This window comes from Anas platyrhynchos, chromosome 2 (genome assembly GCF_047663525.1).
Source record: "Anas platyrhynchos isolate ZD024472 breed Pekin duck chromosome 2, IASCAAS_PekinDuck_T2T, whole genome shotgun sequence".
Taxonomy (NCBI): Eukaryota; Metazoa; Chordata; class Aves; order Anseriformes; family Anatidae; genus Anas; species Anas platyrhynchos.
The window spans coordinates 17,150,659-17,167,068 of record NC_092588.1 but is presented as its reverse complement, the minus strand read 5'-3'; positions in this window follow the sequence as shown (position 1 = coordinate 17,167,068).

Below are 16,410 nucleotides of genomic sequence, written 5' to 3'. Positions count from 1 at the left end.
CATTTCCTATTTTACATTTTATGGTGAGTTTTGGTACCACACAATTGGCATTTTCTTCAAATATTTTCCAAAGACCAATCTTTGAACATCAGGAATTAAGTGCCACTGCTTTTGCCCCAAACATTCACAAGCTATGTCAGCAAAACAAATGACAAAAAATTCAGGTTCACTGTTGGACATGGAAAGGAAATTATGCTCTCTCCCAGATAGTAGTTGACACATAGCCTTGATTTTTCTCAGAATCATGAGTGTTCCAAGCCACGTTATTGAGGTGGAAAATAAATTAACCAATAGCTGAAAACCTTTGTCACAATATAGCTTGACAAGGCATGCATTTAGCAGCTAGGTGCCAGTGCCAGAGCAAGGAATGTACCCAGCCTCTCCTGGGTGCAACTGCATGGGTTCAGGGCAGTCTAGAATTGATGCCACTGGTGGCCAGCAGACAAGTCTCCTGAAAAGTTCTAAGAAATTGCATGGAGGCTTCCTCCACTATAGTTCTGTGGACAAATTTCAGCAAGGTTTCTCCCCATTTTGCTCCCAAGTGTTGTTTAAGTGAAAGCATTTGTGCTTGATCCTTGCCTGATCTATGCCTGTGTTTGGCCATATACCCCACTGATCTAGAGATGGATGCAAGCTGACCTACCAGCTTGACCACAGGTTGGCCTCATCCTTATAGACTTTCTAGCAATCTGACTTCTAAGCTGAGGCTGGTATTACTCTAAGTCTAAAAATAGACAATGGCAAAATCTGTGCTACTGCCTCCCTGGGGATAGACTTCAGCTGGCAAGACACCTGTGTTGCTAATTACCTCCCTCAGCCTTTGAACAGCTGTTCTTGACAACACCCTAACAGACAGATATTCTTCTAAAGAGAAAGAGGTATCCACAGCACTTCATGGCATTGGAGATAGTGTTCTCTGTTCCAGAGAAATTCTGGATTGCTAGATGGGGAAGACTCTAGATCTGTAACTCAGGGTGTGAAATGGATGGGCGTTCAGACACCTGTGGGTATTTAGCTCTTCCTGTTGTCCCTTGGTACACCAACTCACTCTATTACATCAGTACCTCAGTTTCCTGATTCTCTCCACAAAAGACAGTGAGCCGCAAAAGAAGGGTTCTGGGATATCAAAGAAAGACTCCTTCAATTTAAGAAAGAAAGTGACCAGTTTTTAGTTGCTAATATTCTCTTTCAATTTACTCCTTGTTTTCAGTTCACAACTTGAGGTTTCAGGGCTACTAAAAGTGTTGTAATAGTCTTTGTATGGGTTAAAGGGAACATATACATGTATAAATATAAGAAACCAAGATATTATCATCTATTCCTTTAACAGTCCAATTAAAATACTTCAATTAGCATTAGATCATTTACAAAAGTAATAATAATAATAATAAAAAATAGTCAAAAAGAATGCAGAAAAGACTCATTAATGGACTTTTTATTATTTTATTTGTGCCTTCATTTTCCCTTTGTGTCCTGTGCATCACCAGTCTTCCCCAGACAGTGAGTCATCAGCATATGAGGTCTTCACTGGGAGATGTTTGGTTTGTGGTCAGGGTTCTCAGTCCCCTCAGTCTCAAGGTCTGCTGAGGAATTTCTCATTTATTAATATACATTATTTTTTTAGTAAGCTGCAATTCTGGTGTTTTCACCCTGTGAAAGTATTTACCTGCTCGGGGCATACATAAGGATTTCAATATTTAGAATTTTGATTTATTTGAAAAACAGAGTGAAAAACAAATAAGCATTTTCCAAGTAAGAAAAGCCCCAGCTCAGAGGAAGTAGCACACTGATATAATCTCTTATGCTTTATAACTAATAAGCAGACTTAACTCCTGGAGAAAATACCTTGCACTGAAAGCTTTCACTCCTTCACTCCTTTATGTGCCCTCTCCACATTCATCAAAATAAATAAATAAAACGTCAAAAGAGAAAACAATAGAAAAGATGTTCTGGAGGTCTGGAGGCAAAAAATATAGGAAGCCAAAGACCATGACTTCAGTAACATCTGCCGAAGTGATTCCAGCATACTCATAGGACCAAAGAGAGGGGTAGGAATACCATTTGCATGGCTGGTAGAGATGACAGTAAAAGAAGCAGATTCGGGAGGAGCTAGAGATACAGTAGGAATACAGGGTCCCAGTACAGAAGAAATAATTTCATTTGGACCATAAGAGAACCAAGCTGCTGTCACTTACAGTTAAAAAAAAATAAAAAAAATAGGTCAGAAGAGAGAATTTAAACTGAAGAACAGAAAGAATACTGGAAAACAAAGGAGCACAAACATTTGGGATGTTAGTTCTATTACAGATTAAAAAATTAATTTTTGTGTCCATTAGAAGAAAATATGTCATGCCAGATCTAACAGCCTGAGATAAGTGAGGCTGCCGCTCCATGTTCCCAGGGCCAACAGCCAGACACACAAATCACAGACAGAAATTCACAGATGTGATGGTTTCACACCAATAGGTCACTAAGCGCCACCATACCGTTCTCTCACTCCCCCTCATCAAGAGAACAGAAGGAGAAAATATGATGAAAAAAGGTCTTAAGGGTTGAGACAAGGACAAGGAGATCAACAAGTATCATCATGGGCAAAACAGACTCAAAACAGGGAGATTAATGCAATTTATTGCCTATTATTAACAGATGAGAGCAGTGAGAAACTAAAAGCAAACTAAAATCACCTTAATCCCATCCACTCTCTTCTACAGGGGGAATAGGGAATGGGGGTTGTGGTCAGTCCATAACACTTTGTCTCTGCTGCTCCTTCATCTTCATTCCCTTCCTCTACTCCAGTTTAGGTTCCCTCCCATGGGATACAGTTCTTCCCAAACTGATCCTATGTGGGCTTCCAACAAACTACAGTTCTTCAAGAACTGCTCCAGAATCAGTCTGTACCACAGGACGCCGTCCTTCAGGAATGGACTGCCCCAGCGTAGTTCCCCTGTGCATAGCAGCTCCCACCAGATCACCTGCTCTACTGTGGACTCCTCTCCACAGGCTGAACCTTTGGCCCAGATCCTGCTCCTGTGGGGGCGCTCCATGGGCCACAATCTCCTTCAGGCCACATCCACCTGCTCTGCTGTGAGCTCTGCCATGGGCTGCAGCATGGAGATCTACTCTGCCATGATACCCCATGGGCTGCAGGGGGAGGAGAGGGAGTGAAAGAATTGTGGAGCTGTTCAGCTGCCCTGACTGGTAAAACCATTACACTTACTTAGTCTGAAAGGTGATTACAGAGCTCCTGATGACTCATCTGGATAGGCTTCACACCTGGACACTGGGGCTGAGGTTCTTCTGGTACTACCATAAGAGGGTTGACTGACAGTGCTCTTCCTCTGAGTCCTTAGTATGTATTCCTACCTGCCATCGTGTCCCTGTGATCTTCAGGGCTTATGAAGATGGGCCCGGGATAGGCTGTTTTCTTCTGTAATGGTCCCAAGAATAGCCAAGCAGGATACTGTGCCTCTTTGTGAGTATACAGATAAGCTTTTATCAAATAACCTAACAGTATCCACATGCAAAGGAAAATTCAAAGAATGGAAAAATCAAATAAGAAATTGTAAACACACTGTCATTTACACAGGATTCTAGAGGAACAAGAGTTGAACATGAATTCTAAGAAATAATATAAGACATAAGGCACCTTGGTCTTCATGAAGACATTAATATATTAAACATACTGTGAACAAAGCAGAAGACAGCTAACAGAACACTGCAGTATTATCATACGAAAATAAGAAAGCAGACTGCTAGTCAAGAACCGTAGTATATCTTCAGCAGAGCTTTGAATCAAATTAATACACTAATTTAAGCAATTTTACATACAATGAAAATGGATTAGAGATTCTAGATAGCAAAAGTATAATAAATTATGGTGTGTCTGTCACTTACCTTTGAATCTGATGAGAAACTCTGAGCAGAAAATAATTTGTAGTATGAGATTGATAAGTATGATACTTGAAAACTTTCCCTGATAATTGGCCTCATATGGCCATTCCTAGAGACAGATACTGGAATAGTTATGACATTTATATAATAAAAATTTACACATTATTATACATTGTATTTTTATTATTTTCTAATTGTGAACTGTATGCATAGTCCTGCCAATGCAATACACATAACTGCTATGTTTAAAGACTTCTAAATAATAGGAGCCTCAGTATTCAAGAAGTCTCTATGGAACATGTCAAGGAAATATGAATTAGAAATCCTTCCCCCTTTTATTTATTTATTTATCATTTAGTTACCTTTAACTTATTTTTGAATTTTGTTTTCTTTAATGTTATCTTGATTTCAGGGATAGCACATAAAGAAGCATCACGTGAATCCCCAAAATGGTGTCCCTGTCATCCACTAGAACTTTAATATGACTAATAAGAATAACTTCATAAGAGTTATTATAACTGAAAGTGTCTTGAAGCTGATTGAAAGCTTTGACTGTCACAAGGATTTATGCAAACTGCAGGATTCTTTTTCCCACTTAAAACAAACAATCAAAAGTTTATCAGATTGATATTGTGAGTGTCAAAAATGCAAATTATTAACAAGTCATCTGTAGTCACAGCTCAGCATTTCACTTTATTTGAACCAATATTATGTTTTGTAGATCAGCTCAAAGTGCTGGTAAATTGATGTCACATACTCTACAGAAAAGTCTTGTTGTTTCACACCTCCAGTAGAGCTACAGTCACCAATCTGTTTACCCTCCGTGAGGTTTACAAACACTTACACAATTGACTCCCATTCCAGACTTTAATGCTTTTTTTATTTTTAGACTCTAGGTCTAAAAATAAGCAATGGCAAAAATACTAAACCTGAATATTGCAGATATCTTGTATGTTCAAAAGGAAAATTTTATTTGATTCACATCCCCATAATTAGAATCATTAGAAGACCTTAACAGCCCCAGAGTGCTTTTGGGCTCTTTGATTTGCCTTCAAGGAAGCTAATCATCATCCACTCGGCAAATAAATGCTTAAAGAAACTATTTGCAGCACAATATACTGACATTAGCTGTGGACCCACCCATGAAAATATATATTTAATGTATAAAAACATGAAAGACTTTGAAAATAAAAGAAGGAGAATAAATTAAATTATTTAATTACAATATGACTGAGAAGTTAGGTTAGATTTCTGCATTTTTTCATAGGTTATTTGCCTATAATGGGAAAGTCTATTTGCTGTCTTTGTTATTAAATCATCACATGCTAAAATTACAATAGTGCATGCCACCAACAATATATGCTTGGAATTTAAAGTAAATATTTTAGCAAAATTTTCAACTAAGTATTTCTTTTCAGTCATAATTTGGGACAACAGTAACCTATTATTTATATTTTGGGGCCAAAAATGCAATATAGAAATACACTTCAAAATTTCTTCTAAACATATAATTATAAAGTATTAATACAGCTCTCTACACATAACCTCCTCAACCAGTAGATTTTCTAGACAAAAAAACATAATTTACACCAAATTGTGGACAATTTTTAATCTGTCCTACTGAAACAATTCAGTTTATGACCTCCATTTGTTTAACATACTGTTACACTTACCCTAAAAATTTGTCTTTCCATTTTATTCTATTATACAACACATTACGCCTTTTTCAGCAGCAATGAAAAATCTACCTCCACTTCTGCCTCCATAGAATTATTTTTTTCTCCACTTAATCTATGTTTCTTCCAGTTTACCCGTGTCCTTGTAACACAATGCCAGACTTTTATGTTCATAGAAGTGATCTAACAAGGGTCCCACAGAAACCGTTGTCTAGTTTGATCCAGAACATGATGCCTGTGTATGACCATATGTTTTCATTGATCAGTATCAGTTTTTCCTTTTTCCAATATCTTTCAGCATCATTTTGGGAATTAGAAAGATGGAAATAGGATTATTTATTTATTTATTTATTTATTTATTTTTACAAAAGACAGAGGCATTAAGACCAACACAGAAAATTCTAGCAGAAGATGCTAAATCCTAGAGACAGCATAGTTTCTGGAAAAGAGAACAAGAAGACACACCGGTGTCGTGTTAAGAGGTGTAGATGATTAACCATTATGGGCCCGGTCGGATTCAGGGTACTGAACTATCACAATCACAGATTTCACCAATAGCGCATTAACCGTTAGGGATCCAGTCAGATTTACCAATAACACATTAGCCCTTAGGGGTCCAGACAGATATTCACCAATAACATATTAACCATTAGGGGTCCTGTCGGATATTCAACAATAACACGTTAACCGTTAGGGGTCTGGTTGGATTCAGAACGCTGAACTATCACGGTCATGGATTCACCAGTAACATATAACCACCCTTACCCTAGTTGCGCTTAAAGAGAGCTATAACAATGCAATCAAGTGCAATTTATTACAGCAACAGGTACACAGGTTCTTTGGATTGCCAGTGATAGTGGCTGTCTGAAAAAGCAAGCTAGCATGCATGAAATACACAGGTGTTACAGGTGCACAGCCTAGGAATTAACATGTTAAGAGGATCAAAGACTCTAGAAACATTTATAACCAAGTGTTCAAATCTCACCCAAAGGTGTCCCAATGGGGGGGAAGAGAGGCTCAGCCTGTCAACTGATCCCAGGAGTCAGGAGGTCCTAAGGATGTTGTATTCCCTCAGGATTGTATCTCCCCTGATGGTGGTATCTTCCCTAACATCCCCTCTCTCTTGGGCCAATTTATATTATTTTCTATCTTTTAGGTGGAGCTTGAGTGGCTCCAGTCAAGCATATCTTAGTTATGATTGGTGAAAAGTTCTCTCATTTCCGTTTAAAGTAATAGGCTCCGAGAAATTCAGAACACATGCTCAATGAGGGGCGGTCGCACCTTGGAGGCTTTTGGGATGGAAGTGTGTTTTGGTATTATAATGATATTATAATGAGCAAAAGTACACTAGGGTACAGCATTTGGCAAAACATGACAGGTCCTTGGCTCAGGGTAGCAAAAAGTGCAGCTTATCTGTCTCGGTGTGCACAAGAACAATAGAGTCCCCACCTTGTTACAGAGCCTAGCTGTGGTGTCTCCACTCCACTCTATGCTCTGTACTGTTCCTTAGAACTAGCACATCAGGTTCCCCCAGTGTGATAGCATCTAAGGTTAGAAGCCTAGAGAACGCTCAGGTAATGCAGCTACGCCCCACCCTGAAAGCTTCTTCAATGCTGTACGTTTTCTTTAAAATGTGAATGTTAGTTTTATTTTCCTAGTTACTTCAGGCAATTATACCACAAACAGTCTGCAAGGTATTGAATTCTTCCCCTGAGGTTAACATAAGTTGAAGACACATCTTTGTAGGTCTTGCTTTATTATAGGCAACAGCATACAATCATACAATCACAGAATCATACGCTTAGGTTGGAAGAGATCTTAAAGATCATTTAGTTCCAAACCCCTTGCCATGGGCAGCAATGCCACCCACTAGATCAAATTGCCCAAAGCCTCGTCAAGCTTTTTGTCCTCTAGAACTCCCAAGTCTTTCTCTGCAAGGCTGCTCTCAATGAGTTCTTCTTGCAGTCTGTCTTCATGTCTGTGATTTTCCTGACCCAGGTTCTCCACCTTGCATTTAGACTTGTTGAACCTCATTAAGTTCACCTGGGCCTAATTCTCAAACTTGTCCAGGTCCTTTTGGATGTCATCCCTTTAAATCCATTTAAACAGGACTTTAGCTGCAGTGCAATATAAATATGCAGGACTGGCTTTCCCTGTTCCTTTTCCAAGTCAAAGGACCAAGCCATCTGTTTCTCATAATTTTACACTTTGGGGAGTTGAAATATATGATGACAGATAGTATTGCTAATGGCCTCAGAAATTTTCAGACAGCTTTTGAGGGAAAAATCTTTACTTTCAATTTACTGATATTCACCGTCTATAGCAACAATAAGTGTTAGCACCAGAGAACAGGTCAAAAATAAAAATCCAGACAAGCTTTTCCAAACAGAAGAGTGACTTCATACAGAGATATAAGTATCTATCTTGCCATGAGCAAGCAAGTAGATAAGGCTTTTAAACCCTTCACTTCATAACAGTTGTGTTTCCGACACTATACATATGCACCATGGGGGATGTTTCAGAGACATTATTTATACTGCATCTATTTCAGAAAATAAATTCATGTTTCAATTATTATTACTCTTTTTTTTTCTGGCTTACAGTGTGGGCACTAAATTCACTGCAAAACTGAGCCATCAATAATCAAGTTAATGTAAAATTACTGGCATAAATAAGTATCATTCTTAGATACTTGTCTGAAAATCATAATGGAAGCACAGGCCAATTAATTAAAATTGAAAACAATAGGGGAAATAGTGCAGTAGGATTCCTAATTACAGGGACATGAGAAGATATCTGGAGATATACAGGCTTTGCTGTTTCAAATTCTCCCACATTTCTAAGGGTATTTTCATCTGAATTTATTTTCCATTTTATTTCATCACATATGACTGAAACTGCTTAAAAGATTTATAAAGACAAAGATGTCAGTTTCTGGTGGGGATGCATTAACGCAACTAGGCTGAAGTGGCAGGTAAGTGATGGGCAGCTAATCTGAACTCCCACTATAAAAGAAAATGAGCCAGCAGAGGTGATAAAGGTCACATTCACCTGGTTAGTTAGTTGTGTACCCAGCTCCTATAAAAGACATGTAAGACTGTATGATAGTTCTTGTTCTTTTCTGCCTGTGAACTGTCACCAAGACTCATCTTCTTGTCTTGTCTAAATGTATGAAAATGGTGATAAATGGTTCATAGTCTCATGAAGTGTTGCCACACGTAATTCATAATGCACTGGTTAAATAATCATAGAATCATAGAATATCCTAAGTTGGAAGGGACCTATAAGGATCATCCAGTGCAACTTCTGGCACCACACAGGCCTACCCAAAAATTCAGACCATATGGCTAAGTGCATAGTCCAAACGCTTAAACTCTGACAGGCTTGGTGCTGTGACTACATCCCTGGGGAGCCTGTTCCAGTGTGCAACAACCCTCTCTGTGAAGAACCTCTTCCTGATATCCAGCATGAACTTCCTCTGTTGCAGCTTGACACCATTCCCACAGGTCCTAGCACTGGTCACTAAAGAGAACAGATGGGTGCCTGCTCCTCCACTCCCCCTCATGAGGAAGCTGTAGACTGTAATGTGGTATCCCCTCAGCCTCCTCTTTTCCAGGATGAACAGGACCTCGGCTGCTTCCCCTCTAGGCCCTACACCATCTTCATAGCCCTCCTCTGGACACCCTCACATCCTTTTTGTACTGTGGTGCCCAGAACTGCACACAGTACTCGAGGTGAGGCCACACCAGTGCACAGTAGAGTGGGACAATCACTTCCCTTGACCAACTAGCAATAACATGCTTGATGCACGCCAGGATACAGTTGGCCCTCCTAGCTGTCAGGGTACACTTCTGGCTCATATTGAGCTTGCAATCATGGATTTTTATTGTAACCTCTGAGAAACTGTAAGGTAAGATGAACTCTCTTATGTAAGACCAAACAGCAAGTTATTGTCTTGTTCCACCTCCCTCAAAAAACAAACAGTTCACGTTTCCTCCAAACCAGTAGTTTTCAGTTTGGTAGTTCACATGATTTATAAAAGCAAGTTCAGCCATACGAAAGTCCTGCCAAACAGTGAAAAATGTCCTCTGCTTCTGAGACTCACAGAAAATTGTCTTAGAAATTTCTGCATTTCTAAAAAAGTCTTAACTGTTAGAGACATCTGTAGTCACTACTATCTCTCAAAAACTGCACATTTTAGTTCATGTGCTTGAACATTTCTGAAAGCAGATTGGAAACCTGTCAACAAGGACCTTATTTAAGCAAAAATAATTTGTGAGTAGACAAGGCTTTCACTGAATTCAAAGATAGCTGAGAAATGCATAACATTATTTAAAGTCTGTTTTTATGTGATTTTATGTCTTTGTTTCACAGTCTACTTACAGTCATCACTGTAAGTAACAATGAAAATGAATTCTATATTATATCTTGGCTTTATCACACACAATGTTTTATATGTACTGTATACTTATTCCTTGTTGCTCTTACCAAAAACATATTTGTCCAGCTCCCACCGCTGTATTCTTTTAGAGATCAGTAACTGACCATAAGTGTTTATCACCTTGGACCCTCTGTTATCATTCCATACCAGCACTTTCAAGAAAGTTGTCATCAAGTTGTGGTTTTACTTTGGGGTGCCTCTGTTTCACCATCTAGTACTCTGTACAGTTTCAGCAACACAGTCTATTAATCTTGATCTGAATCACACTTGCTTCTCTTATCTTTTTTGAGAGTTTTAGACTATAAAATAACTGTGATTTGAGAAAATAAAATAAATATTCTAATTTCTGACAAAATCATCAAATCAGGCAAAAACTGTCCCAGACATTGAAAATGAAAAGGATGGAGAATGTGTGTGCAGGTAGCATGTGAATATCCCATGTTACAATCTAATAATCATTACTTGGGCTAGATAAGGTAATAAGCATACTCAATATTAATTGAGTTGTAGATTTTTTGATACGGAAGAATGAGGGTCTTTATCTCAACTTGAAAAAGCATTCCTATTTTAAAAGTCAAGAAGTGTGGAGCTATATGTTACTGAAATGACAACAAAAGAGAAATTCTATATGTGCTCTGTCCTTTTTCTGAATACTGACCTGTTCAAGGCATCTTTTTGTGTAAGCCATATACCTGTTATGCCCAAAGAAACTCAAAGTCACAGAAGACCTGTTGCTATCTTCTGAAAAAGACATGGTGACAATCATGCTAAAAGAAAAAGGTTAATCAATTTAGGATAGGATAGGATAGGATAGGATAGGATAGGATAGGATAGGATAGGATAGGATAGGATGGGATGGGATGGGATGGGATGGGATGGGACGGGACGGGACGGGACGGGACGGGACGGGACGGGACGGAATAGAATAGAATAGAATAGAATAGAGTAGAGTAGAGTAGAGTAGAGTAGAGTAGAGTAGAGTAGAGTAGAGTAGAGTAGAGTAGAGTAGAGTAGAGTAGAGTAGAGTAGAGTAGAATAGAATAGAATAGAATAGAATAGAATAGAATAGAATAGAATAGAATAGAATAGAATAGAATAGAATAGAATAGAATAGAATAGAATAGAATAGAATAGTTGAATTGGAAGGGACCTTCAAAGATCATCTAGTCCAACTACCAATTAGGTCCTGTTTTCTTTCAGACAAAAGTATTTTATGATGAATTAAACAATTGAAATATATTTTTGGAAGCATTTCAAAATTTGGTTATTCCTAGAACCAATGGCAGCTGCCACTTTGCTTCGGAGGTACATGAGTCCACACATATTGCACTTCTCACTGGATTATTTATACATATAGAATATGACCTAAGTCAGAACTGTTGGAATCGGGTTTGTTTTGTTACTCTCCACTATATTTAATACACATGGAAGAGATATTCAGATACATATTATGCAATTTCCCACAACAAAATTGCACAGTCATAGGGTAAAGGCATACCCTGTGTTCAATGCTATGAACATGCTGACCATGATATGAAGATAGCAGCTCCTGCAAAGGTGGTGCTTTCAAGGGCTGTTATGTTCTAATCACATGGCCACATGGCCCTGTTCACTCCAACAGACTGTGGTGGTTTTACCTTGCTGGGACTCCAACACAACCACTCTCTCACTCCCTCTCTTCAGAAGAAGAGGGGGAGAAGATAGTATTCCAGAAAGATGGAAAACAAAACAAAACAAAACAAAACAAAAAACTCATGGGTTGAGATAAGGATAATTTAATTAAAGGTAAAAGGAAGTGGGAAAAAAAAAAAAAAAAGCTGCCCTGCTGATGTCCCCTCCCTACCCCTTGCCCACCCCCAGCCTGTTGGCTACTCGGATGGGTTGGAGGGAGTCCTGATGCTGTGCCAGTATTGCTCAGCAATAGACAAAACACTGGTGTGATGCTAATGCTGTTCTAGCTACAAGTGCAGAGCACAGCACTGTATGGGCCACTGCAAGGAAAGTTAACTCCATTCCAGACATACACAGCGCACAGGCAGACCACACACTGTAATAATACCAGAAGTGTATACTGGTATGGTACATATACTGCTCTTCTGGTACATATACCACTCTTCTGTTAAATTAATTGTAAAAAGCATATTTGACCCTTATATGCCAGATAGCTACAACCTGCTAGAGAGTCTGCTGTTAATGAAGTGGATCGTGACTGAAATAGCAGAAGCAAAGAAATTAAAGACACGATGTAAATATGAGAAATCTGAAGACAACAGGGTGAGAGAATTTGGAAGTCTTTTCTGACTGGAAGTAGAACTGAGGGCATTGCTGTTAACACTGTCTCTCCTGCTGAAAATACGGGGGGGGGGGGGGGGGAAGGTTCATTTAAATGAAAGGGAAATGATTTTTAAAAGGCCCAATTTCATAAAATATTAACTCTCACCCAAAATGATTGACAATATTCCAGTGCAAATTAAAGTGGCAGGTTAAAGGGTCACCCCTGAATTTTGATTTATACTTAAGTTCAATATGCAAAGGAGGTATGACATTCCCAACACAGAATCACAGAATAACAGAATTTCTAGGTTGGAAGAAACCTAAAGATCATCAAGTCCAACCTCTGACCTAACACTAACAGTCCCCACTAAACCATATCCCTAAGCTCTACATCTAAATGTCTTTTAAAGACCCCCAGGGATGGTGACTCCACCACTTCCCCGGGCAGCCTGTTCCAATGTCTAACAACCCTTTTGGTAAAGAAGTTCTTCCTAAGATCCAACATCACATTTAAATTAATTCAGAATACTTACCTCTTTGTTTCAGCTGAAGGACTATGAAGAATACTCTTTAGAAAACTAGAAAGAAATATCTTTAATGAAAAAATAAAATTAATAATAATGTTACTTACCTTTCTAGAAGATAAGAATATATTACTACAAATTTGAGTGTAATAAAGCCCAAAGAATTATTTCACGAAGGGATTTCTTAGATTAAGGTTAAGCATTATTCAAGATGTTCTACTTATAAAATCTATGGAGATCTTATTTAACATTTTCTTCAGTAACAAGTAAAAGTAAAAGATAATTAAGATATCACCAGCCTACTGCAGACTGGGATTTTCTGTGATATTTAACACAAATCTCATACTTGAACTTTTACTATTATTTTAATTAGCTTTGCCTTTTGGCTCATTTAATCTCACAGAGAATGGAGGATGTTTAAAAAAAGAGTCCAACATCTGTATTTAATTTTAGGAATGTAAATCATAATTATAATGCTGATTTACTATTATTACTATTAACAATAATAGTTCTGAGACTGAACCAAAAATGTGGAGGAAGAACTGCAGAACTATGGAATGGTTTTCACTGCAGTATGTATTTCCACTGGTGTGTTGGGTCTGTCTGAGCTGGAGTCACCTTTTCCCTGCAGCAGCCCACACAGTGCTGTGCTCTGCACTTATAGCTGGAACAGCACTGATATCACTCCAGTGTTGTGTCTGTTTCTGCATAGTGCTGGCACAGCATCAGGACTCCTTCCAAGCCCCCAAGAGCCAGCAGGCTGGGGGTGGGCAAGTGATAGGGAGGGGACATCGCCAGGGCAGCTGACCTAAACCAACCAAAGGGATATTCCATAACACCTAATGTCACACTCAGCAATAAAAGGGGGAGCTCTCGTGGGGGAGGGGGCTGTTCCTCCTGAACAACCACTACGTGTTTTGAGGCCCTGCTTCCCAGGACATGGCCAAACATCACTCATTGATGGAAAGTAGAGAATATTTTTTTTCCCCTTCTCTCTGTGGTTCCGCGCCGACTTATTGTTTCTTTTGTTTCTTTTTCTCCCCATTCCCTTTCCCTTTAATTAAACCTTTCTCATCTCAAACCTTGACTTCTCTGTGATTGTATTATCTCCCCCTTCCTCCTTGAGGAGAGGGGCAGTGAGAGAGTGGTTGTGGTGGAGTGGGGGAGCTTGGCTGCCCACCTGAGTAAAACCACCACAGTCCTTTTTTGCACACAACATGGAGCTCGAACCCACAACCCTGAGATTAAGAGTCCCATGCTCTACCAACTGAGCTAGCCAGGCAGCTCCTTTTACCGGGAGGTAAAAGGACTGTGGTGGTTTTACTCAGGACCGGGAGGTAAAAGGACTGGCAATGTCCCCTCCCCAAAATTAACTCTATCCTAGCTGAAACCAGGACATTTGGTGAAGTGAATTTATCACCAGCAATCCAAAGAACCTGTGTACCTGTTGCTTTAATAAATTATACTACTCATTAAATCTAGCCAAGAGAGTTCTAGTTGAACGTGACCAAACTCTAATTGTGGCTGTGGTAGTTCATGGAATGTAACTTTGATTGCATTCCTGCAAAATTGAGGGCGTATTATATTTTTTTGTGAATCTGTAATCATGATAGTTCGGTACCCTGAACATGACTGGACTTATAATGGCTAATTGGGCATCAGTCCCAATTACGTTAACATTTAACGCAACATATTTCAGGTCCTGCACCCTTTGGAGATATCATTACACATACATGTATGTAAGACCTCATACTATAAATACTCATATATTTGTATGTCATATATTCCAAATTATGCCTTCAGACAGCACACAACCAGGTTCTGAGGGCAGTCAAAAAGAAAAAGAAAAGAATATGAAAGAACATCAGATACTGATGAAACTGCATATTTTGAGAAGGTGTCTGTTGATATGCCTGTCTTCTGACACACCCTCAGAGACTAAAAGTAAGAAGGAGGAAGGAGCTTATATTGGCCTACTCTTTTTGATTGAAATCAAATAAATGCTTGTTAAAGATAATGACGCTTATTGAACAGTATTTTTTTCATTTAGTGTTTAGTATGACTCTTCTGGCCCTTCTTGAATTGAGAAATGAAGGATGAGGACATCGCCCTCTCTATTAAGAATGGCAACAAATAAATAGAGACAAAAGGTTATAACAACCCTGTCATTATTATAAATGTGTATTCTCTGTACCCCAGACTTGAACTTTAGTCTGCTCAGCCCTTACCTGCTGCTACTTGTTTCACCATAGCTCGTACATTTTTACTTACATGTAATTTTCCACAGATTGGCAGAAATCTACTCAGTGTAAATATAACCAAAAACAGAAGAAGTACCTTCCAGGTCAGCTATTACTACTTAATGGAAATGTTCAGAGGAATTTAAATATCTGAAAATGCCAAATGTGATTTAAAATATTAAGCTATCTATCAGACACAAAGTTTCTATTTGAGAGTATGTCTTTGAGAGCGTTACTGAAAAAGACATCATGAAAAGGTCTCAATAACAAATGTATATTTATTAAGGAATATAAGGATAAACACAAAATCCAAATTCCTGTAGTAAATAAGATATTTTTTCTTGAAAATCACTACTACACATTTTATGAGGAGTTTCATTTCTGTGTGACTATTCACTAAGTCTTTTATAATTACTGATGTTGGTTAACAAGTTTCTAATCAACAGAGCATTCCTGAGATTGGATAGTGACCTAATTCTTTCCAAACTGTTGAACAATATACCAAAATGTAATTTATATCTTTCTTCTCAAACTTCTGACTGTTCTTATATCTGAATAAAGGACTATTTAGCAATCTTTTTTGCATATATTTTGAGGTTCATGTTAGAAAATTGCTGCTAAACAAAAGACAATCTGTATAACCACTTTGAAAAAGGAAAGGAAAGTCCAGTTTCCTGCTCAGAAGGAGCCATGTACTACATCTATCATTTGTTTATCTAACTCCCTCCCAAAGTGCATAGCTATTCAACCAATATTCAGTTTGGCTGTGCATAATAAGAATTTTCTATAATAGTTACAAATGACTGCAACATGCTGATCTCTGAAATACATTTTTTTACAAAGCTAAAATCCTTAATTAAAATATACATATATTTGGATGTAAGATGATGTATTTTTATGAAAGAGAAAATTTCAGTAGTTAGCACTAACCTTCCCTAATGATTTCTTTAAATATAATTCTGCTTTATAATCAAAATGCACAGTTGGTCTTACTGAGCAAGGAGAATACTGAATTTCTGTTTATTTTAGCAAGGTCCTCCTTTGCTGCTGTTGTTGAAGATGAGTTATTGTACTCTAAATTAATCCTTTCATTTTCACTTGCATTAAATTTTAGGAAATTGAAAGCTCTGCTATTTTCATTTTATTATTTTACAACATACGTTCTGTTTTTTCCTTATTTGAACAAAAGCCATTTCCTGAGAATTCTAATTAAACAATAAACAGGTTCTGATATATGCTGAGATGAAAATGAAGCTCTATTGGGCCAAGAAGTAAATATGGTCCAAGATTTACCTCTTGGTGAACAACTTTTTCAGTGATGTGTCTCTTCAAACCTTATATCAATATTTTGTGTGTGCGCGTAT